Source organism: Lissotriton vulgaris, chromosome 4_1, assembly GCF_964263255.1.
Source record: "Lissotriton vulgaris chromosome 4_1, aLisVul1.2, whole genome shotgun sequence".
Taxonomy (NCBI): Eukaryota; Metazoa; Chordata; class Amphibia; order Caudata; family Salamandridae; genus Lissotriton; species Lissotriton vulgaris.
The window spans coordinates 879,570,394-879,595,991 of record NC_141691.1 but is presented as its reverse complement, the minus strand read 5'-3'; positions in this window follow the sequence as shown (position 1 = coordinate 879,595,991).

The window sequence follows — 25,598 nt, the reverse complement described above, 5'->3', positions numbered from 1 at the left end:
GGTGGAGGCTGGTTTTGTTGCTAGGTTTCCTGTCAAAAGCACTTACAAATGAACAATGGAAAACAATCAGATTTAAAATCTGCCTCACAACCATTTGTTTTTGCATTTAGGTGGTCCCTGTCTCCACTAGAATCGCCAGGAGTAGCACTGACCACGGTTTTGGGAGGGAGGTGAGAGTCCTACTGTTGCCTGGCACAAAGAGTCTATCAGAATTATAAGAAACACTCTTCAAAAAGAAAAAAAAAACACTGCATTCCTTTATAACAGGGATCTTTGCAAACATTTCAGTTTAGTTTATAAAAGTATACATTTGCATTGAATGGCAGTTATTAGAAGTGGCATATATAATCATGAACTTAGAAATATACATGCCCCCACGCCCATCCAGACAAGAAAGCTATTAGTGAACAAAGAGGAAACCTATTTTCTTAGCTCAATATGATTCCTATGGTGCTGTTATAGAAAGAATAACATTATAATATTTTGCTTTTGAGCAGCACTCACCCTGAACTGATGTATTTTAAGGTGCTGTCATTGGAGAGGAAGGAAAAGGTGACACTGTAAAAAAGTAATTGCCTAGGATGGGATCACACAATGTGGTCAAGTAGAAGCCTGCATTGAAACATGCTTTTGTGCAATTCAACCTCTATGTGATTTTCTCATTCTCTCTCCCATTTTAGATCAAAGCTTAATTCATGTCTCATAAGATTTGGTGGTAGTAGTCTTTGGGGAGTATGATGTTTTAATGCAGAGGCTAAAATGAAATCTAGTGAAACTACCTTTAGCCAGTGCATTAAGACAATTTGTTCATCCATTTAATGGCTAGATAAGGTTCAATGATGAAAAATGTGTTGTAAAATGCACCATATTTGCAATTTTTTCCAAACTTTTCTGGGGGGGTGGGGGAGACTCAATTCAAAGTAGAGGCTTGCTCACTGCACCCATTCGCTAAATGCTATAATGGGGCTGGTCTATCAAAATGTTCTTTGACATCACTATATATCATAACAATATAATTGTAAAATCAATGCCGAAAACACATTGCACAAACAACCTCCAAAATTATTTGTACAGACGTAGAAAGAAAATGGCCCATACAGGTTAATATATATACCTACATTTGTGTTATCTCTTTAGGCACCTATAATACATTTCATTGTCAAGTTATTACAAAGTAAAATATTAAATCTAACATTTTTTTTAAAAAAAGAAAGATTTGCAATTAAACATTGTGTTGAAGTAATATCAAAACTTAAATGGGGTTTCTATAAATCTGCAATGCTCCCTTCAGTTCCTCTCTGAAAGGGATCCATTTAGGGGCAATTTTAGGAAGCACAGGGACAATGGGAGAAAAGGTAGTATGGGATCATTTAACTTGCATGTGCAGCGATAGTATTGGTAGTATCAGAAGATATGCATCGCAACCATTGATCTTCAAAGGCAATACTGAAAGTGATGCTAATGCCTTCCAAGAAGTGACTATGCAGTACACAACACTTCTTTTGCCCTCCTCTATGCCCTTTTTTAAATCAGAATTCGCCCAATTGTGTCACTTCTAATATTGATTTTGGCGTGGAGGCCACGTATCGTACTGCATATCAAAATGATGGCAAGGAATTAGAGTCTTAGTGGAGGTGGGGGTAAAAAGCCACCTCAAACAATAATCACAATTCTTCTCAAGGTGAACAACTAAAGCCACTGAATAAATCTGTGTTTAACCATGTGGTAGTTTGGCACAAAGCAGTTAGGCTTAATTTAGACACAATGTGCAAAGTTCTTATGCAGCACTCAAATAGCAATAAAGGGAAAATACAACACATAAATATTGAGTGGATTTAAATAAATAAAATTACATTGAAACAAATAAAAAATAAAAAAGTAGAACCAGATATATTCATTTATAACCTTTGAATTGAAAAAAGCACTGAAAAGTGCCAACCATGTTCATATGGTCGCCATAGACCAGTTCAAAGCCAAAGGTCAAAGCCGACTATGATGGTGAGTGAATCGGATCCAGGGACCAGGTTTGTACTATTAGAAACTTTACCTTAGCTCTTAGAAACAATTATGGAGAAAAAGTGGTTGTTGACAATTCGCAGGAGGGACAAGCTGCAAGCTGAATCTGAAGTTGGCTAGGCGATGGTGGATTTCTGATGAATGAGTTCACAGGTAGTTGACAATGAAGGCAGGAAATGTCGCCATCGGACCCGATGATGACCACTACATTCGGACTTAAAAACATTTCTGGAACTTGGACCTCCTTCAGTGGAATGAACCAGCAAGTTGAGATCGATTGGCAATTAAATATTAATGGCAGCAGCTTTGATGGCCATCCTGGTCTCTGTCAGTCCTCCAGTCCGAATGTTAGCAAAAGGCTACTAAGGCCAACATCTTGAAGTTTGGAGACAGGAAAAATATACTCTACCAGCCAAGGGTGTTGGACCTTGGGGTTTCGGACTCACTCCAACAGAGGCTTGTTGTAGGGTCCAGGGCATGCCCACTTGGTACTGGTCAGCTGGGTATTTGAGGGTAAGGGACTCTGGAAACTTGTTGTGTCTCTGTAGTTTAAACAGGGAGTCAGCCAACTGGACCTAGGAGCCATTTCTATGGTTGTGGGTTCACCGCAAGCATGTCCAGTTTTCCTCTAGGTCTCAGGCAGCAGAGTAGTCCATATTCTGATCTTCACAAGTCCATAAGTGTTCTGAAGAGAGGGCTGTGGGGACCACCTTCATGCCCAGTGCAAGCCTGTGGGTACAGGCCATGACTGTGCCTACTTCTACACTAAATCTGTTCAGTTCCTCAACTCCTACTGGGTTTGAGTTTCATTTGTCAGTACCAAGGTAGGCATCCTTTGAAGCTCAGGAATAGGCTGGACACAGCCCACAAGGCCATCCAGTCAAGGCAGAAGTCTGAGAAATATACTTCTCACCACACAGGAGCCATCAAGGTTCAGGTAACAGCTGGACACTGGCTGGAAAGCCTTTTGGGTTCAGGCAAGAAACAGATAACTTTATAAAAATGTCTGTTCCAACATAAAAATATAACTGTTGAGTTAATAATTAAGTTGGATTTTAAATTACTATTAAAATGAGGCCGTAAACCATGTGTTTAGCTACTCCCAATTGAAAGTTACTGCTTATTATAGGTAAGAGTGTTAACCAGTTCTAAATTACGGGAGAGACAGCCTTGCCACAGTTAAAAAATAACTTTGTAGGTTTTTCACAGCCAGGGCACGTAACACATTTCCTAAGTTATGAATACCATGCACTCTGCATGGTATTCATAACTCCACAGAAGCGGCCGCTCCTCACGCAGCTCCCTGCCCTGCCCGATACTGGTATCGTTGCGCTTTACTGAAAAACTGCTCCTCACCTTTTAAGAATATCTGCGCTTCCGCTTTCACTGCTCCTGCAACTATCTATGTGCCTGAATGAAATTGGATTGTAGCGCTTTTCCTGAATGCAATTGTAGCGTAGCGCTTTACCATTGAGCTGCGCTTTCATCGTTTTATTCGATTGTACTTTGCTGCCTCACCTGCGTGTGTAATTTGTGCCTGTGTTGATTAATTTCTGCCTTTGCAAAGCGTTTTTGGGGTCACGGTATTGTCGTGTTTGGCTGTTGACTCGCTGCCATTTTGTTGTTGTTGATTGTGCCCCCTAGCCCGGCCCTCCACCTAGATCCGGCCTCCCAGCTGCCCCTCCCTCTCCCCACCCCCCTCCACCATCCACGTATGTCAGATGCTTTAGGGCGCAGCGTTCACATGCAGCAGTGGTCGCGCCCCAGGCGCACCGAAGGTGCGCCAAAGGTAAGCTCGTCTACGCCCGTCTGCGCCTGGACCGCGCCCAGCGCCAGACCCATTGGCCCCCGCAAACCACACTACTCCCTCATAACGTATGACGCCGCCACCCTCCTAGCCATTAACCCTGGAGGCACACCACAATGCTGCGAAGCTGCCCCAGGACACACCCATGGACCATTCGCCTGCCACTCGTGCAAGTTCATCTGCATCAAGACCCACACCAAATCCACTGACCCCAAGCACAGCTCCGAGCCTAAGCACCTGAAGTGCATCCTGCTGAACACCCGCTCGGTCAACAGACATGCCACTGAACTCTGGGACCTACTCGACACTGCTTCACCGAACATCGCCTTCCTTACAGAAACCTGGATGAACGTCTCATCAACACCCGACATCGCCATAGCAATCCCGGACGCTTACAAGATCATCCGAAAAGACCGCACCAACCAAACAGGAGGAGGCATCGCCATCGTCCATATGAACACCATCAGAATCACGACCAGCGTCGACGATAACCTCGCAACTGCCGAACACCTCCACTTCCAGATCCACACCGACCCCAGGACCACACTTAGAGGCACCCTCATTTACAGACCACCAGGAACCCGTAAACAATTCAGCGAAGACATCACTGACTTCATCAGCCCACACGCCATCACCTCCGAGAACTACATTCTACTGGGAGACCTCAACTTCCACCTGGAAAAGAAAAACGATAGCAACACCACCACCCTTCTGGACAACTTGGCCAATCTCGGACTCAAACAACTTGTTGACACCCCCACCCATATAGCCGGACATACGCTCAACCCAATCTTCACCTCCAGCAAGCACATCTCCTTCGATCACACCACAGCCCTCCATTGGACGGACCACAGCTGTGTTCACTTCAGCTACAAAACGACCTCGACCAACAACCCCCCACAACCTATTCCGCGAAGAAACTGGAACAAAATCACCACCGACCAACTCCTCACATCGCTCAAACAAAACCCTCCCGCCCTCTCATCGGACCCAAACCAAGGTGCCACCAAACTCAAACAATGGATCACTCACAGCGTTGACGAATTAGCACCCTTGAAAAACCAACAAAACAAACAAGGTAGCAAAAAGGCCCCCTGGTTCAACGACAAACTTAAGAAATCGAAGAAACTATGCTGTACTCTCGAGAAAACATGGAGAAAAAACCCAACCACTGACAACCTCACCACCTTCAAGACAGCCACCGGCAAACACCACCAACTGATCCGATCCACCAAGAAATCAGCATTCAAGGATCGACTCGACAACAACGCCCATAACAGCAAGGAACTATTCAACATCGTCAAGGAATTCACCAACCCCACCGCAGCCTCTAACGACATTACTCCCTCCCAAGACCTCTGCCATTTGCTATCCTCTTTCTTCTACAACAAAATAGCCGACATACATAACAGTTTTCAGAACATTTCCAATGAACAGTCCACTCCACCCACCTCCGAACCTAAACAGCCTTCTAACAACCTTAGCGCCTGGAACCCAATCACCACTGAAGACACCATCCGCCTAATGAACTACATCCATTCAGGTTCGCCAAAAGACCCCTGTCCCCACCACATCTTCAACAAAGCAGAATCCATCATCGCACCCCATCTCCGTGATGTCATCAACTGCTCCTTCAACTCCGCTACCTTCCCAGAAAGCTGGAAACACGCCGAACTCAGCGCCCTCCTGAAGAAACCCACAGCATACCCCTCTGAACTTAAGAACTACCGCCCTATCTCTCTCCTCCCATTCCCTGCCACAGTCATTGAGAAAGCCGTCAATAGCCAGCTCGCCGCCTTCCTTGAATCTAACAACTCCCTCGATACCTCACAGTCCGGCTTCCGAGCCAAACACAGCACCGAAACTGCCCTCATTGCAGCGACAGACGACATCCGAACGCTTCTGGACAACGGACAAACAGTTGCCCTCATTCTACTCGACCTCTCCGCAGCCTTCGACACAGTCTGCCATAACACCCTCATACAACGCCTCAGCAACATTGGCATACAAGGAAAAGCCTTGGACTGGATCATCTCGTTCCTCGCCGGGAGAACCCAGAGAGTCCGACTCCCCCCATTCAAATCGGAGGCCACCGAAGTCATCTACGGAGTACCACAAGGATCATCACTCAGTCCCACCCTCTTCAATGTTTACATGAGCACCCTCGCATCCATCGCACAACAACACAACCTTAACATCATCTCTTACGCCGATGACACCCTGCTGATCCTTTCCCTCACCAAAGACCCTAACACCGCCAAAACCAATCTTCATGAAGGCATGAAAGAAGTAGCCGAATGAATGAAAAACAGCCGCCTAAAACTTAACTCGGACAAGATGGAAGTCCTCATCCTAGGACCATCCCCCTCTGCCTGGGACGACTCATGGTGGCCATCGGCCCTGGGCACGGCACCCATACCCACAGACCACGCATGTAACCTAGGCTTCATCCTAGACTCCTCCCTCTCGATGACCAGACAAGTAAACGCTGTCTCATCCTCTTGCTTCAACGTACTTCGTATGCTCAAGAAAATCTTTCGTTGGATCCCCACCAAAAAAAGAAAGGCTGTCACCCACTCACTGGTCACTAGCCGACTGGACTATGGAAACACCCTCTACGCCGGAACCATAGCCAAATTACAGAAAAAACTCCAACGCATCCAAAACGCAGCAGCCAGACTCATTTTGGACATCCCCCGCCAAGCTCACATTACCAGTCACCTGAAAGACCTCCACTGGCTTCCCATCAACAAGAGAATAACGTTCCGTCTCCTCACCCACGCACACAAAGCCCTCTACGAACTAGGACCCGAATGCCTCAACACACGACTGTCCTTCTACACACCCACCCGCCAACTAAGATCCTCCAATCAAGCCCTCGCCGCAGGTCCGCGCATCCACAGATCCACCATGGGAGGAAGATCCTTCTCCTACTTGGTGGCCAAGACCTGGAATTCTCTCCCCACTCACCTCCGCCTTACCCAGAACCACATTTCCTTCCGAAAAGAAGTTTAAACCTGGCTATTCGATAAATAATGCACATCCCTCCACCAAGCGCCTTGAGACCCTCTGGGGGAGTAGTGCGCTATACAAATTGCTGAACGTGAACTTGAACTTGAACTATGGCCATGTAGGGCCTACATTAGGGGTGGCATGGAATTATAAAAAAGGAATGCTTAGGCTGGTAAAAGTCTTGTTTTGTCAGGTCAAAATGACAGTATTAAAGCTACACACCCAGTCTACAGTGGCAGGCCTGTCAACATATTTTAAAGTGCTACTTTAGTAGTGAGTGGCACAATGAATGCTGCAGCCCACTAGTAAAATTTAATTTACAGGCCATAGCTACATGTAGTACCATGTACCAGGGACTTCTAAGTGAATTAAATGTTCAAATTAGGTCTATGCTAATTTTAATATGTTTAAGAAGGAAACCCCCAGCACTTTACCACTGGTTAGCTGGGATAAAGTGCACAGAGATCTATAGCCAACAAAAATTGGGTAAAAAAAAAAGGCAAAATGAAGTGCACATTCCTAACACTACCACAATGGCAAATGCATAGGAGCTTTGTGTACCTGTGCATATTAAACTTATATTAAAATTCATATTGACAAAAATGGTATTATTAACATTGCGAATCTGTAATAAGCATTGATTTTCACTACAAAGTTTGACCAAAGTCTACCAAAGTTTGGCTAGCCTTTTTCACAATAAAAAACCCAAGCACCAGGGTATTCATAATGAGCCCTTTTGGATTTTGATTGAAAGTGGTAGAAGGGGATATTATGATGCAGGTTGTTGAATGCTCCTGATAGGATGAATAGGATAATAAGGAGAGATGGCTAGTTGTCAAAGTGAAGAAAGACCATCATCAATTGGTACCTTAGAAATCCCATTACCATATAAGGGACACAAACCTGACCACTGAATTCAGCAAAAGATTGTGACCCAGAAAAGAGTGCTCAAACAATGCTGTGGCATTAAATTACAATAAGTGTTGATAGTTGCTAGAACTTGGATAGCTGGTTATTTGTGGTGTAATTTTAGGTTTCCGTGACTTTGAGCTTCAGGAGTCCTAGTTTCACATAGTCTAACACTAATTGTCAAAATATAGCAACATTTTGCTCTTTGCGGGAAAAATAGGAAAAAGTTTTCTGGAAAACAGTATTTGTTTTTTTCATAAAAATGGAATTAATGAACAGTTTGCTGTGCTAAAGTCACCATCTTCCCAGCTTTTAGCAACATGCAGAGCTGAATTAATTAACCTAATTGTTACCACCATTTTGGCATTTTTCAAAGAGGTAGCCCATTACCCCTATTTTTGTTGTGCTTTCAAACTACTTTTAGTTTACGGTGGAAACCAGCATGAAACCCATGGGTTACCTAGGATCACTATATATTTCTGAAAATTGGACAAAATTCCAAATTCAGCAAGGGGTCATACATATAGATCCCTCAAGTTTTGCTCAAAGAAACTTATGGGCATATTTACAAGCCCCTATTGCCACAGGTATGTCACTTTTTCCAACGTTCTTGTGAATAAGGTCCCCTTTCACGCTACACTTAGCGTGAAAGGGGTGGGCAACAGGTGTTGCAGGGGCATTTCACCGCAACAACCATTGATTTTGATGCTGCCCCATATTTACAAGTGTGGCGTAAATATGGGGCAGTGCCAAAATTAAGACAAGGGTATACCTATTCTTAACCTGGCAAAACAAGGAGAAATGCTTTATTTCTCCTCTCTTTTGCTGTGTATATGTGTGCTACATAAGCACACATAGAAACAGCAAAACACTATTAATTGTTTATGTGCTGGAAGATGTCCTGTGTTACATTCGCTAGGCCCTTTTGGTTTAAGGTATATATAGGGCTTGTCCATTCTCCAAGAACCTGAAATACCCAGAGCCAACAACTGAGGTGCACATCAAATGTTTTTTTTTTTGTATACTGAGTATAGACCATTTCATATGGTTAAATATTAGGCCTGGGCAGGGCTTGCAAAAACTTCATTTCACTACACGGAGTTCCACAAGCAAGTGGAGCTGCTCACCACGGCCGTTCCGGTGACTCATTATTTTTTCTTCAGCATGAAGTGCGTTCTTGTCCCGGAAGTCGCTAAATGGCACCACGCTTTTTGCACAAGTGCAGTCATCTTGTTTTTTACTCTGCTGCTGGGACATTTTTTTCAATCCCTCTTTAATCTCTTTAATTCTCTTCCAATCAAACTTATTTCCCCTCATTTTTTTAAATTATATTAGTATGTGTCTTGTATTTGTGTACTTTACCTTTTTTGTCATTTTTGTTGGGTGTTTCTTTATGAACTTTGTAATTTTTAAATGTGTTGCCTTACTTCCTCTTGTTTTCAACTTCCTTCCTTTCTTTTCTGTTTCCCATCTTCCCCCCACCCAGCACCATGGCAGAAGAGGGGAGTTGCAGTACAAGTCCCCCAACTACCGGCAGCACCAGCCGTCTATCTTGCAGTCAGCTGCGCCGCAAAGGAGTGCTCCATCGAGGTGGCTGTGCTTTTTTATGTGCTGCACCAACTCTCCTCCACTCTGGCAGCAGACGGCCGCCTGACAGTGGGTATAGCCTCCAGGATCATCGGCAGCAGTGGGAGCGGGTGTGTCGGACAGAGTGCCGCAGCTCTGGGGTCCGGCGCACTCAACAACAGCTAATGCACCAGTGAATTGATATACTTGACAGTGAACAGGACCTTCTCGACCTGCGGGGCATTGAGGTTGCATGGCTTGGTGAGCAATAATTATTTATTGTTGTGTTCTATGCTGCAGCATGCTACTCACACATGCAGGCAAGCTAAGCTTATTTTGCAAATAATATGTGATCATCATCTAGCCAGTTGCACCTTTTTTTTTGTTGATCATACAGCCTCAAGCAATCACCCAGTGATGTGAAAAAATGCAAACTGAGTTGGCCCATCAGAGGGGGTTGAGAGATTAAGAATGAGATGAGAACCAAAGATCATTCATTACAATGTATTAGTAGTTACAAAGTGTACTTAAGGGACTTTTGAATAGGGTTAGGTTTAGGAATTTAGGAATAGGCCCACTGTAAATACTAGTACTATAGGACATCTGATTTAGAAAAGTTCAATGTTACTGTTTGCCTTTGCCTGTCAGAATATTTTTGGGGAGAATATTAACTGTACCACTAATCTTTTTCATTAATTTTCTTTATTTCTTGTCTGGAACTACAGAGGCAGGTGAGGGTGCTGTGGGTGCCTCTGCAAGTGCCACGGCAGATGGATCTGCTGGCCCCAGTAATTTCTCCTTTTAATATTATTATTATTTCCCTAACATTTACCACTCGACATTTAGGTTTTGAGTCCTTTTTTATTTGTTTTTACTGTACCTTTCTCCAAATTGTTTCCAAACTCCTTTTCATTCTATCTAATGTTTGCTAAATTCTTCTTATTCCTGAATTATCCAATTTACTTATATTCTCAAATTCAAATTTCTGTACTTGACTTCAAACTGTCTTTAGCTTTTTTTATCTGCTTTGACCTTACATTTTCTCTCTCCCTTATATATTTTGTGGACTGGTACTGTATGACTCAGGGAGCCCATTTTAGGTCTGGAACTCTACTGTGAAGATTACATGGCCAAGTAAGGTATTCTATGCGTTTTTGTTGAAAAGGCTTTATTTTCCTTGCTCATGATCAAAGAGTGAAATGAGAGAGTGGCCACAGCCATAGTGAAACCCCCATATTGTGTATGTTATATTATCATAATATACCAGCAGTTGATGAAAATGCAGCATGGCTGTAAGTATGAAGACGGCCCCATTAAATTTGTCAACTAAGACCATATGTCCTTCATTGACCAATTAGTCTACCCCTTCATTGCACTTCACAGACTCAGATTCATCATAGTTTTGCCACTCCATCATAAAAAGGCAAAATGACGCACGGGTGACTGCTCTGGCACAGGGCTGCTGTTTTTGCACCAGTAGAGGAATGAGCCGAATCTTGTAGATTTGGCGCATTCCTTCCCTTTCAATTTGATGCATGGCAGTGCAGCAGGAAGGCTTGCTGCACTGCCTTGAATTAAAATATTGTGAATGAGACCCAAAGTCTGAAGTGGACAAGCTTAAGTGTTTACGCAACACAATGCCTGAATGATGATGCTGACGAATGATCTTCTTCTATATCTAAACTATCAATCACTATTTGTGCATGGGTGGGTAATTGAGGCTAGTGTGAGCTATTGTTTAGGTAATAAACTAAGGATCCTGACCTGAGTTGGTGTTGCTTTCACCACATTCATCCCACCAAGTTTGTGATCAATGTATGATGTAAATTTAGTCTCATCTCAATAAACAACACACACCTGGGGAAGAGGGTTACGGGTTTGATGAATGGATGGGAAAGGGAGTTTGAGAAAAGGTTTGACATAAACAAACACTACACAAAGACAATATTTATCTGGGCGATGAGCAGCCTACCATTATCAATGTGTTGTGGAAGAAAATGAAGTAATGAGTTTGAGACAGTTAAGGTAAATCAATTGCAAATTGTTTTCAAACTCCTTTTCATTCTATCTAATATTTGCTAAATTCTTCTTATTCCTGAATTATCCAATTTACGTATTTTCTCAATTTCAAATTTCTGTACTTGACTTCAAACATTCTTTAGCTTTTTTTATCTGCTTTGACCTTACATTTTCTCTCTCCCTTATATATTTTGTGGACTGGTACTGTATGACTCAGGGAGCCCATTTTAGGTCAGGATCTCTACTGTGAAGATTACATGGCCAAGTAAGGTATTCTAAGCGTTTTTGCTGAAAAGGCTTTCTTTTTCTTGCTCATGATCAAAGAGTGAAATGAGAGAGTGGCCACAGCCATAGTGAAACCCCCATATTGTGTATGTATTATTATCATAATATATACCAGCAGTTGATGAAAATGCAGCATGGCTGTATGTATGAAGACGGCCCCATTAAATTTGTCAACTAAGACCATATGTCCTTCATTGACCAATTACTCTACCCCTTCATTGCACTTCACTGACTCAGATTCATCATAGTTTTGCCACTCCATCATAAAAAGTTCTTGGTTAGCTTGACTACCTGGCTTCTCAAACATTGCCAACCAACAAAATGTCTAATGTGAGATTTTGATAGAAGATACTGCAACCAAACTGTAGTGATGTGTTGTGCTTGTATTTTGTTAACATATAAGTAATAGGGGGAGGTGTTTCTAGCATATGAAATGTGTAATGTTTTTTCTAGCTGCACAGACCACCAGGGCCGGCAGCAAGAGCGCCAGTGGACACGGCAGCAGCGGTCGACGAAGGTGGAGTCCCAGCGGGACAGGCAGGGGTAGGTCACAATGTTTGCTTATTGACAATTAGTAATATACTCACTGCAAGTTTTTTTTGACTCATGAACACACCACTTTAGCCGATCAAGCAGGATTGAGTAGTTATTGGCCTATTCTGTCTGCAACTTAGCAGCATACAAAGGACCATAAAGAACTTTAACAACATTGGGTTGATTAAAAGGGAAAAATGTTGAAAGGAGAATGGAGAAAGGATGGGTGAAATTCAATAGGAATAGTGAAAGGATGTGTGGGTGAAATGGTGAATATAGGTGGGTAATCGGTGAAGGATGGATGAAAGGGTATATGTGTGAAAAGATCCCTGCCTGTGTAGGTAAAAGGGCATACAAGTGAAAGGATGCCTGCCTGGGCGGGTGAAAGTGTATAGTTGTAAGATTGCCTGCCTGGGCTGGTGAAAGGAATGCTTGAGTGGATTAAAGCAAGATGGGTGAATGGGTGAAAGGAAGGATGTATCACTGGGTACATTTATGTTGTTGAAACGTTTGTTGAGAGTCATGTTTGGATGGATAGATATATATGGATGGTTTTCAATGGAGAAAGACTGGATAAGAGAATGTAAAGCTCAAATGGTGTGTATCAAAGCCAAGGGTCAAGAATACTACGACAAAGAAATGATGAATGGATAATTGCTGGGTGAAGAAATAAGGGAGCTCTTCTGTAAAGGGGTGTGCTCACCTACTTCAATTGCTTGGAATGGTTTTTATCGAAGCTTTGGTTTAAAGGTTTGGGGTGGTATTCTGTCTACTCCCTTGACTCACAGTATTTTTTGAGAAAGGCAGATATTATGTATCCCATCCATTATAGGTCATCACCTCCCTCTCTACCAATGGTATTTCGGTAGTGCCACCCATGATGAGCAGCCTGCTGCTTGGTTCAATTTGGCACTGCAGTGTTGGCAGTGCAATGTGCTTCTGCTTCAGGTATAGTGGCATTTACAACGTTTTTAATGCATGGCAATGCAAAAACAAGGTGTGTTGTTTCCCTTCCCTCCCAGTACCCACTCAGTACCTTCCTAGTAATTCACTCCTATATTCTTTCTTAGGTCTGTCCTAGACTTCCCAAATTTTTGCAAAATCTATTCTTGACATGCTCCACATTTTTCTGGCTAAGTGATATATTTCGTCATGGCTTTCATAATGGATTTACACCTGTTTAAATCTTTCCCTTTTACCATTTGTCAACCACAGTGACTCACATACTAGCCAAAGCTTCGGCACATAATGATGATCAATGACACTCTTACTATTCTGTAGTAAAACATCTACTTACTCGGCTTAATCCCTCTAATTTACCCTGCAGTAAAGTAGGTTAAGTTTCCTTCCCTTACTGTCAAGCAAATGCATTTGTTGGAAAAAATAATTGTAAAGTGTAATTTAGGGTGAGGTCAGGGAGTAAGTGAGACTAAGTAAGTGCCTTGACTTTTTTGAATGGGAGAGTCTGTGATGAATGTGTCAAATTTAATCTATATCCCATTCCTTAATACTTTCCCTGTACTGTGCTGCATCACTTTTCCCACTGTCTACTTATAGCAGACAGGATGTCTGCATGATTTTATACTTGACGTGTATCATCCATTATTACTCATCTGCCTTGTAATCAGGATAAAATTGAAAGGCATTTTGGAGAAGAGTAGAGCCATTGGAATAAGATAATTGACTATTACAGCTGCCCCAGCTGCAGACTGCAGAGAGCTGCAAAGTACGACTAGCAAGTATGACTAGGGTGCCCGATAGCATGCCTTAATCAAATTAGCATACTTGTACTCCATACTGCATAATGCCTTCCTCATTATTGAGGCAATTTATTTGATTTTTTCCACATAAAGCGTCTGTTTAGATTTTACAAGGCAATCCTTCAAAAGATTTTTTTTTAAACTGGTGTGATATTTATTCTGCCTTCATTCCTTTTAGACAGTTAGTGCATTTGCCTCTAGTTTTATGTGAGGCATGCATGGTTAATGGCTGTGACTCTAATCACATCACAATCGAATGGCCCTACGGGACCAGCAATATACTTCTACTGTGCCTTTACATAATTTTATGCAAGTATTTTGAACAGAGCATTGTTCACAAGTTATCTTTTTTCTTTCTTGATATAGATACCCCTGCTGGTCCATCTTAACAGGATGTGGCAACCTGGCTGCCGCAGCAGAACCTTGAGGACATACGGGCAGATTACCAATGGTTGGTGATCCTAGGAGGAGGAGGCAACTGTCCAGGGCCGCAGCCAGCGACCAGTGCCTCCAGCCTCTCAGCAACAATGGCGGTGCTGCAGTCTGCTGGTAGTGGCTCATTGTTCCACCAATGCTGACCCCCTCAATGTCAGACCACATTTTTCAACGCCACATCCTGCTGAGGCTTATGTACATTGATCTGGTTGTCCTTTGAGAGCTATTAGGTGCTTCATCCAGTCCAGGACACTGTGAGTTTTGTTAGGGGGAGCTATTAAAAGGAATTCCGTTTTGAGGGAGTTAAGTTTCAGATGGTTTTCCGCCAGCCAAGTTTGGGTTTTTTGAAGTGTGGTGTTGAGAGATTTGATGTCCTCTAGTGAGTTGATCTTGATGTATATTTGGGTATCGTCAGCATACATGTGGAAGTGAATCTTGGAGAGGCTGAGAAGATCAGTAATAGGTTCCATGAAAAGGTTGACCAGGGTAGGAGAGAGGGAAGAGCCTTGTGGAACTCCCAGTGTGAGGGGTAAGGGCATGGACAGGGATTGGTTGACCGTGAATTGCTGGGATCTATTTTGGAGGAAAGAGGCGAACCAGTTAAATACATTTCCAGACATACCTATTCTGTGTTTCAGGATATCCAGCAGGTTGTCGTGTTTGACGGTGTCAAAGGCTGATGACCAGTCGAGTACGATTAGCAGACAGGCTTTAGTTTGGTCTAGGATTTTTAGAGCGTCGTCTAATACATGTGTCATGTGACCTGCTCTGAAGCCAGACTGAAATTGGTTCAGCAGGTTTAATGGATCAATGTGATTGTTCAGTTGTATGTTAACGCATTTTTCCAGGAGTTTGGCTAACATAGGGATGTTGGAGATCTGACGATAGTTATTAGGGTCTGAGGGGTCAACTGTGGTTTTCTTTAGGATAGGTGAGACCTGCCCCATTTTCAGGATGTCTGGAATTGATCCTTGAAGGGATGTATGAATGATCTTGGTCCAGAGGGGTAGTAAGAGAGGACTGAAGTCTTTTATGTAGGTCGCTGGGAGCGGGTCAGTAAAGTGATTGGAGGGATCCAGCATTAGTGTCTTTAATATTGTCTCTCCAATGTCCTTTAAGGGAATGGAAGAAGCTTTTTTACTGCACACTGGTCCAACTCAAATCTGCCCATAAATGAGTCTAAACTGATGGGGCTGCTTTAGTCATTCAGACACAAACAAATAAAATAATACAATGTTTACCTAGATTTATCCTTTTTTTTAATCAAAGCAGTTTGGTGATAGAAAGTTCTATGGTGACCCAGGCCTACTCAGTAGTCAGGGAAGTGGAGTTCGCCCTCAAACTCAGTTGGTTCACCCAGAAGATAGTCAGCTAACACACTACAATGACCTGAGTCTAAAAAATCACCCTCAGCCTCCTCCTGTCATACTTCAGATATGTGTATTTTAGAGGCATAAAGTGCTGATTAATTTTGATCATGCTAATCTCTCCATGTTTTGAGATGAGAGACTGGTCCTTCTCACTTTGACAACTGCACCAGCTGTACTGAACATATGCTCAGCAGACACACTGGCTACTGGATGAGCCAAATAATTTATTGTCAGGCTGCTTGCCATTGGCACCTCTTCTCATACCAATATACCAATGGGTTTTGATCATCCAGATAGTCCTGATCTATACTCTCACAAGTAATTGGTGCACAATGTGTCTACTGGACAAGACAGATACTTTATTGTCAGCCTGCTGGCCATTGGCACATCTTCCCATACCAATACACCAATGGGTTTTGATCCAGATATACCTCTATTGGGTCATCCAGATAGGCCTGACCTATTCTTAATGGTAATTGATGCACTTAACTGCATCAGCTGCACTGAACATGCACTCAGCAGACACACTGGCTACCAAACAAGCCAGATACTTTATTGTCAGCCTGCTGAGCATTGGCGCCTCTTCCCATACCAATACACTGAAGGTTTTAATCCAGATATACATATATGGGGACATCCAGATAGTCCTGACCTATCCTCTTAATAGTAATTGGTGCACTGACTTGCTTAACCTCTGTTTCCTTGGTCACTGCGCTAGACTTAAGCTGTGCCTTTAGAAGCGAATCGAATGAATATTTGGGGGCAATCCTCCTGTTCCTATTATTATTGCTGGTGTTCCTGTTGTTGATTTTGGCTGCAGTTAGCCAATAGCACTTCTCTCAGGCTGTATGGAAGTTGACGGCTACAACCCAGAACCTCTGCCTAGGAGTGGACCTCTATTTTCCAGCAGCTTTTTTTCTAGGTTGCTGTCTTTCTGAGCAATCCACGCCTTGTAGTTTGAAGTATCCCCTTGGGAAAACGAAGTGGAAGTGGCTGGAAATTGTTTGTACCATGGATCAATAATTATGGCACAAATGTAATGTTTGGATGACAAAATATCTCTTTGCAGCTATGTATTGACATCCAAGCAAAGGATTAGGCTCTCCACCAACTCATGTAAATCCTTTTTTTGCCTGCACCTGAGTAAATTTCAGACACCACCTTAAGCTGTTCCTGTAGCATATGGAACAGCGGGATAGCTTGGCCCATTGTACTGTACTCCTTGCTGACTTCCCATGTGAAAACCTCAACCGAAAGCAGCATCTCTGCCAGGCCTTTGACTAGGCCCTATTGGCCAATCTCAGTGATCATGCCTTTCACAGTTGCATCCCCTCTTTGCATGACATATTCATTGATTGGTCTGTACTGCTCAAACAGACGTTGCAACCTGTAATAAGTCAAGCTCAACATGTTGGCACCTCCTGTAAAAGGGCTTTAACTGCCATTCTATTTTCATTCTGAATAATCCTCAACTATTTCTAGGGTTCAAAAGAATCTGCAAGTGGACAGTAAGTTGTTGAAAGTCCTGTACAATGATGTTGATGCAGTGTGACAAACACATAGTACCCTGAAATACCCACCTTCTGACATGATCTTAACTATATCACTTCCTTTGTCAGTGACAACAAATTCAATGAAAACCCCTATGGGTCACAGCCATTAAAAGACCTTGTTGATAAAGTTATCCAAGATGTTTGCAGCTGTATGGGATTTCTCCATGGTGTACAAGGCTACTGTTGCAAGCTTCTGAGTACCATTAAACATTTCAGCAGTGTGAACATCTGCTGATATCATTTCTCTAACCCCCACAAAATCGATCCAGTGTGCAGTGATGCACTTGTTATCAGTGGCTTTTCATCTGGTCCACATGTCTGTCATCAGGTGGATAGTGTGAATTTCAGCACATTGTGATGCAACTCTGGCAGAATAGGTCCAGCTGGGTATCTTCCATCTCATGCAGATGGCTGCCACAAATTCTCAAAAACCCACTCCTTTCAGAAAAGAAATAGGGAGGAGGTCCAGTGCTAACATTTTAGCCTGCTTATGGCTGTACAGATGTGCCATCGGATGGTTGCGTTCGTACTGCCACTCCGGCGTTAACATGCCAGGAATAGTAGCCTGGATTTGTTTCTTTTCTGGTCCCAATGAATGAGGTGACTTCTTTATGGAAGCCGGTGGTAGACTTAATGTGCATCTCAGTGGAGCAGTAACTGTATGCTCTTGCCTTGGTGTCTCAACCTGACTCTGAGTCTTGTGCTGTTGTGATTTTGCTGATGTGGGTGATACACTGCTGGAGACAAGGCTGATTTGCATAACAAAAATGTCACCATCTTCTTCGCCTTCACGATCTACCACGATCAGAGCAGATACCCTGCTGTCATCATCTTTAACAACACTACTTGCAGTTTTTTGCTGAGGTGCACATCCCAGTGGATTGCATGGTGTTTTGTCAAATGAGTTGTTTGGCCTCTGGTACCATAGTTTGTACCAAGCTTACAAAGACTAACACTTGCATTGTTCCTTTTCATTTTCTCATGCCTCTCCTGGTGTTTTCAGACTGAGGTGTCACCCAAGTGGAGTAGTCTTGAACATCAGTAGAGGGACTGGGAGAACAAGATGCTGGAGTACCCCCCCTTTTTCTTGCTGGAGATCTGGAATGCAATGGATTGTCTGAAAGAGGGTCTTTTTCTACGACCTCAGCAGGACGCTCAATCTAATGAAGTGTTCCTACTTCAGGGGGAACTATGATTGGTGACTGTGCCTCTTGTTGTCCACTTAGCTAATTTTCTGGCAACAATCGGGTAATACTTTGCAAAAGAGATTACTCCAATTCAATGTCACTGCTCATCGGTGTTGCGGTAATTACAGTGGCTGGCTCTGTGCCAGAAATGTGCTTGGGCATCTTTCTTCGGGGCCATCTTAAAGCTGTCTATTGACAGTGGCACTTAGCTTTACAAGCTGTAGTGGCGGGAGTACGGACATCATGTCTAGTGTGTTCATGCATCACATGCACAGGCCTTGTGTTTGGCAATACTCTGGGTGATGTCTCTTGTTTTAGGCAGCACCTAAAAGCAAACAAACAGGAAAAACATTAGAGAAGGATGGCATTGTTGTAGTATAAATTAGTAGTACAAATATTATAATTAAGGGCCTTATTATGACTTTGGCAGTCCTACAGCGGACTGCGCAACATGCCATCTGCTGTAGGACCGCCAAAGCTGTGCTGTGACTGCCTGACAGAGTAGGATATAAATCTTGGTCTGGTGGACAGTCCGACGGAGGTCAGACATGGCGGTCCGTGATGCTCATAGAAGAGCCTCACATGCAGACCACCACTGCCTGAGCACCGACTTCACTCCTCGCCATGGTGTGGCATACATGTCACACCATACAGGAAATGAGGGTAAAAAAACAGGGGGTACTACATGCACCCCCAGCCCAAATCCTGCAGGTGCGCCCCATTGGGGCCTACTTTACTGCCATTCTGTCACCCTTTTCATGGCAGGTTCATTGCCATGAAAAGGGTGGTGAAATGGAAACTCAGAATATGCTCGATGGTGCAGGCTGCAGTACTGCCAACATATTCCTGCTGGTGAAAGATCGCCCGCCCAGTGGGATCCTTGATCCCGGTGATGTCAGCGATCTTGTGGTGCACTGACCGCTGCAGTTGTAACACTGCATGCAGTCCCGCAGTGTGGCGGTAGTTGGACTTCCACCAAAGGTTCAGCTGTCATATGGACCACCAACCTCGTAATAAAGCCCTAAGTGTGGTTACTTAAGTTATAAATATTTAACAACAATACAGTTTATCCATTCAAAAGTAAAGAAACGCCAACAAAAACTTTTATTTACAATCAGACAGGATAAGAAAGAGCAACAGCATACTAATGTAACTGTTTGTTTATGTGCATCAAGTTATGATGCAGTTGTTTACCTATGGCAGACAGGGAGTTAATGGATGTTGGGGAGATGTGAAAAAGAAAATTACAAAAAACAAATGGAAAAAAATTACTTTTTTAAAATGTACTTTTTTTAAAAGTACAATTTAAGAAAATTTATTTTTTAATGAATATTAAATAAAAAATATATGTGAAAAAAGTATCCAAAAATGTAAATAAAAAATATAGTTGCTGATGTATTAGGATTTTGGGAGACATGGAGTGGTGCAGGTGAAAAATATATATAATATTAAAAAGCACTGTTCATATGAGCATTGAGCAGCACCTAGACCTCAAGCCTATTATTGAACTTATATCAGGGAAAAGTAAAAACAAAATAGCAAAAAACAAAAAGGCTTAGGCCTCTATATACAAAATGCCTTTGAAAACTGAAAAAAGGCTGGCTGCACAAAAGAGCAACAACCAGCAAGGCTACAACAAAGAACACATGCAGGCCTATGGCAAAAGCGCACAGGCTGGTTAACAAATGGCCACCAGTCACATGGCAAAACAACAACAACCAACAAGGAGGCATGGCCACAACAAAGAACACACGCAGTCAATCAATCAATAAGGGATTTGTGAAGCATGTCACTCACCTGTGAGGGTCTCAAGGTCCTGGGGGCGGCGTGCAGCTCAGAGTCAGCTGAAGAACCAGGTCTTGAGGCTCTTCTTGAAGGTGTGCAAAGTGGGGGAACACCTGATGTTGAGAGGGAGCTCATTCCAGGTCTTTGTCACAATGTAGGAGAAGGGTCTTCCACTCCGCTCTGGATCTGCGGTTGCGCGGGGTTTCGACGAGGTCGGCGGAGCGGAGGACTCTCTTGAGTACATGGAAGGAGACTGTTTTGTTGAGGTATTGGGGTGCAGTGTTGTGGATGGATTTGTAGGCCTTAGTGAGTAGTTTGAAGGTTACTCTCTTCTCGACAGTGAGCCAGTGGAGGTCTCGAAGGTGCTGGGTGATGTGTTCATGTTGTGGAATGCCTAGGACGAGACTGGCCACAGTGTTCTGGATGGTCTGGAGTTTGCGGAGCAGAGATTTGTTGATACAGAATAGAGGGTGTTTCTGTGGTCCGGTCTGCTTGTTTTGAGTGCATGGGTGATGGTCTTTCTGTATTCAGAGGGATTCATTTGAAGGTCTTGCGAAGGATGCGGAGGGTGTTGAACTAAATGGAGGAGACGGCATTGATCTGTTGAGTCATGGTGAGGGATGAGTTGAGTATGATGCTGAGGTTCAGGGTGTGGTCCATAGGAGTGGAAGGGTTACGGAGGCAGTGGGCTACCGAGTGTTGTCCCATGCAAAAGGGGTGGGTCCAAGGCTGAGGACTTCTATCTTCTCCAAGTTGAGCTTCAGACAGCTGCTGCTCATCCAGGATGCAACATCTTTCATCCCTTTATTGAAGTTGAGTCTGGTGGTGTGGAATCCTTCATGACGGAGAGGATGAGCTGGGTGTCATTATACAAAATTAGAGATCAAAGCACAGATACCTGCACCAGTCCTAACATCCCTATTTGTTAAACACAAAGGTGCAAAGGGGCTTGAGACACAATCCCCTATGTCTCAATATGGATAAAACAGTAGTACACACCAGGACTCCCCAGTACCATACAACAAAAAGAAAGCCCAGCACACTTATGGATGTCAGACGTGTAAAATACACAATAAAATAATCTTGTAACACAGCAATTTTTCCCAAAGAAGAGTCGATGTTATGTTGTAGTATTAAACTTCATCCTTTATTTTTCGTTAAAAGAAAAGTGTTTTGCAACCCCCAACGTATTTCGTCTACAATCGGACTTCTTCAGGGCTCACAGCATATGTTTCATGCGTTTTTCACTTGACCATTGTAAATGTATTAGGACCAGTTGATTTGAAAAAGTAGATTCCCAGACAATGAGTATATTTCAACTTAAAAACTTTTTTTCAATATTGAGCGTGTATGGGTGGATAAATGCACCTCTCTCCGCACAATCATCCAGAACCGAACGATCGTGCGGATAGAGGTGCATTTATCCACCGATACACTCTCAATATTGAAAAAAAAGTTTTTAAGGTGGAATATACTCACTGTCCGGGAATCTACTTTCTCAAATCAACTGGTCCTAATACATTTACAATGGTCAAATGAGAAACGCATCAAACATATACTGTGAGCCCTGAAGAAGTCCGATTGTGGACGAAACGCGTTGGCAGTTGTAAAACGCTTTTCTTTTAAAGAAAAATAAAGGATGAAGTTTAATACTACAACATAATATCGACTCTTCTTTGGGAAAAATAGCTGTGTTACAAGCTTATTTTATTCTGTATTTTACATGTCTGACATCCATAATTGTGCTGGGCTATTATTTTGTTGGATGATCTGGGTGTCGTTGTCGTAGGATACTATGCTGAGTCCATGCTGTCTGACAATGGCGGCAAGGGAGGCTATGTAGATGTTGAAGAGTGTGTGGTTGAGCAATCATGCGGGGGGACTCAGCAGTTGATCTCGGTGGTTTTGGAGAGGAAAGGCGGAAGTCTGATTCTTTGGGTTCGGCCAGTGAGGAAGGAGTGGATCCAGTCGAGGGCTGTTCCCTGCATGCTGGTGTCGTGGCATCTGGCAGTGAGAGTGCCATGGGAGACAGTGTCCAAGGCTGCAGAGAGGTTTAGTAGGATGAGGGCCACTGTGTGGCCCTGGTCAAGGAGAATGTGGATGTCGTCTGTGGCTGCGAGGAAGGCGGTCTCGCTGCTGTGGTTGCTGCATAATCTGGATTCGGAAGGATCGTGGATAGAGTTGTCTTCAATGAAGTTCGTTAGCTGGATGTTGAAGATCTTCTTGGTGACGTTAGCTGCGAAGGGGAGGAGAGACATAGGTTTTTAGTTTTTTAGGTCCATCGGGTCTCCAGAGGGCTTCTTGAGGAGGGGCTTGATTTCTGTGCATTTCCAGTCATCAGGGAATGCGCCAGATTCGAAGGTGGCATTGATGGTGCATCGTAGCTCGGGTGCTATGGCGGTGGAGGCTCTGCGGAAGATGTGCGGTGGGCAGGGGTCCATGGGGGCTCCTAAGTGGATGCTCTTCATGATCGGGGTGGTGTCTTTGGTGGGGACCGGGGTCCAGGCAGAAAATGTAGGGTGGCTGGAGTAGCTGGAGGAAGGAGTGGTTTCAGTGACTGGTATCTTTGTTGAAGTTGTTGTAGAGGGTCTTGATTTTCAGATGGAAGAAGGGGCCGAGTTTGTTGCAGAGGTCCTGAGAGGGTGTGATGTCCGAGGCCTAGCCGGGGGGTTTGGTGAATTCCTGAATTATGCTAAAGAGTTTCTTCGAGTTGCTGGATTTGGTGAGGATTTTGTTCTGCATGAAGGTCCTTTCAGTGGATCTGATGCGTTGGTGGTATTCTGTCATGGCGTTCTTGTAGGTGGTCTGGTCTTCTGAGGTTCTGCTGTTTCTCAATAATTTCTCAAGACGTCTGCCGGTGCATCTGGATTCTCAGAGGTCAGTGGTGAACCAGGTGGCTTTCATGGGGCACTGTCTGTCGGGGTTGCTGAGGTGGGCGAGCTTGTCTGTGCAGTTGGTGATCCATCTGCATAGTTTGTTGACTGCAGAGTTGATGTTGGTCGTAGTCGGAGGGGGATCGTGGTTGAGGGTGGAGTTGAGGTGCTCCTCAGTGACCTTGCTCTAGTTCTTCCACATAGGGGGTGATGCAGCTTTGTGAGCAATGGCTTTGTCGAAAGAGAAGTGTACACAGTGGTAGTCCGTCCAGGGTTTTGTGTGGTGTGGCTTAAGTATATGTTGCTCCCTCCTGCAAAGATGGGGCTGAGGCCTATGGCAAAAGGGCACTGGCTAGGTACATATAATGGCTGCCAGCTAAAAGGTCAAACAACAAGCAGCAAGGAGGCATGTCCACACAAAGTACACATGCAGGCCTATGGCAAAAGCACAATGACTGGCTACACACAATGGCCTCCAGATAATTGGTCAAACAGCAACAATCAGCCAGGAGGCATGACCACAACAAAGAATACATGCAAGCCCATGGCAAAAGCACACTGGCTGGCTACACAAAATGACCACCAGAAACATTGTCAAACAGCAACAACCAGCAAGGCATCATAGCTACTACATAGAACACAAGCAAGTCTATGGCAAAATCACACTGGCTCGTAATTGCTATACAAAATGGCTGCCAGCCACATGGTCAAACAACAAGCAAGGAGGCATGGAAAACAAAGAATACAAGTAGCCCAATGGACATTGATTATACAAAATTGTCCCTGACCAGATGGCATGGGGAAAAAGACAAACGGTGGCCTCTAGCAAACACACTCATACACTGGACAGACAAAGCAGGCATTGTAACAAAGGGGGGAAACAGCATTAATTCAGCAATGCCAAAAATGAAAATTAACTGGACCATAGAAATTTACAACAACACACATCCTCCAAAGGTGTCAAATATATGACTCCAGCTACATATTGTGCAGAAAAAAATGGGAAATACCCCCACAAATACATTATGTAATTTAATGCAATGCCATCCATGCCCTAAATGATGTTTCAATTCAACGACACCACAGAAACTGTTGTTTCATGCATCCATGACTAGTACTGGACCTACTGGCTGAAAAGCCCTTTGGCAGACTAGACCACATAGTGAATTGAATGAATATTGCAAATTTATTTAAAAAATCATGGAAAAAAATATACTGAACTATGCAACATTTTTCCTTTACCAAAGAAGAACAATTTAATGAGAAAAATAACTGGGCCCCTACTGAAACTGCAGCCACCCAACATAATGAATTTAAAAAATCGAATAAAACTACAAATAAATCCATTTGCAAGCCCTCTATCAAACAAACAATAACCTTATACAGCAGCTTTTGAACTTACTTGTAATATATCAAAATCAAAGACCTTAAAACTAATGTATAGATGCAGCAGACTAACAAAGTATACTTTCAACTCCAAATTCAAATTAGAAGAGACAAGGGTGTGGACAAAGTACTGGAAGGAGCCTGCTGGACAGTAATAGGAAGTTGGAGCCTCTGGGGCACTTTATGCTTGTTGAAAAAGAAGTAAAATAAAAAAGGGCTCCTCGCACAAACAAATGCAAGCAGTCCATATTTTTACTTTATTAACTCCAAATTGTCTTTTGAGAGGATTTAGCTGCTTTTTAGGAAAGAATCTGCTCTAGTTTTCAGACATGGCTGCTGGCGCTTGATCCTGCACGCCTACGTCACAAAGAAGTCTTGTCTGGGGGTGAATATTCAATTCATGTAGCATTTCATACATCATTTGGTTCCACAGCACTAGGTGGGATGAGGTTGTCCAGAAGACATTCCCTTGCTCGTTATGCCACTGGATTTAAGCTAGCCTGGCTGATGAAGGGTGATACACCGAGACTGGTCCTAGTATGCTTGTTTCCGGTCCAGAGTGGACCTGGCCTGGCAGTTCAGGCTGGACTGTTCCCATGAGGAGCAGGGCCAAGAATGATTTGCAAATGGCTGGGTCCAAACTGGGGTGGCATAGCGAGCAAAATAAAAATGGATTAAACCCAGATCTCTTGACTGGGTATGAGTGTTTGAAAAGTTTCAGCACTCTGTCCATAATCTTGTTGTGTTTGCTAAGTTCGCCCCAAGTGGCCAAGGGTATGTCCAGATGTGTGACCCTTGCTCGCTGTGCCACTGGATTTAAGCTAGCCTGGCTGATGAAGGGTGATACCCTGAAACCCATCCTAGGATGCTTTTCTCTGGTCCAGTGTGGGCCTGACCTGACAATTCGGGCTGGACAGTTCCCATGAGGAGCAGGGCCAAGACTGGTTTCATATGTTCAACCTAGGTTGGCATAGTGAGCAAAAGAACAATGGATTTAACCCAGATCTCTTGACTCAGGGTGAGTGAAAAGTTTCAGCACTCCGTCCATCATCTTATTGTGTTTGCCATATTTACGCTAAGAGGCCAAAGGGCATGCCCAGA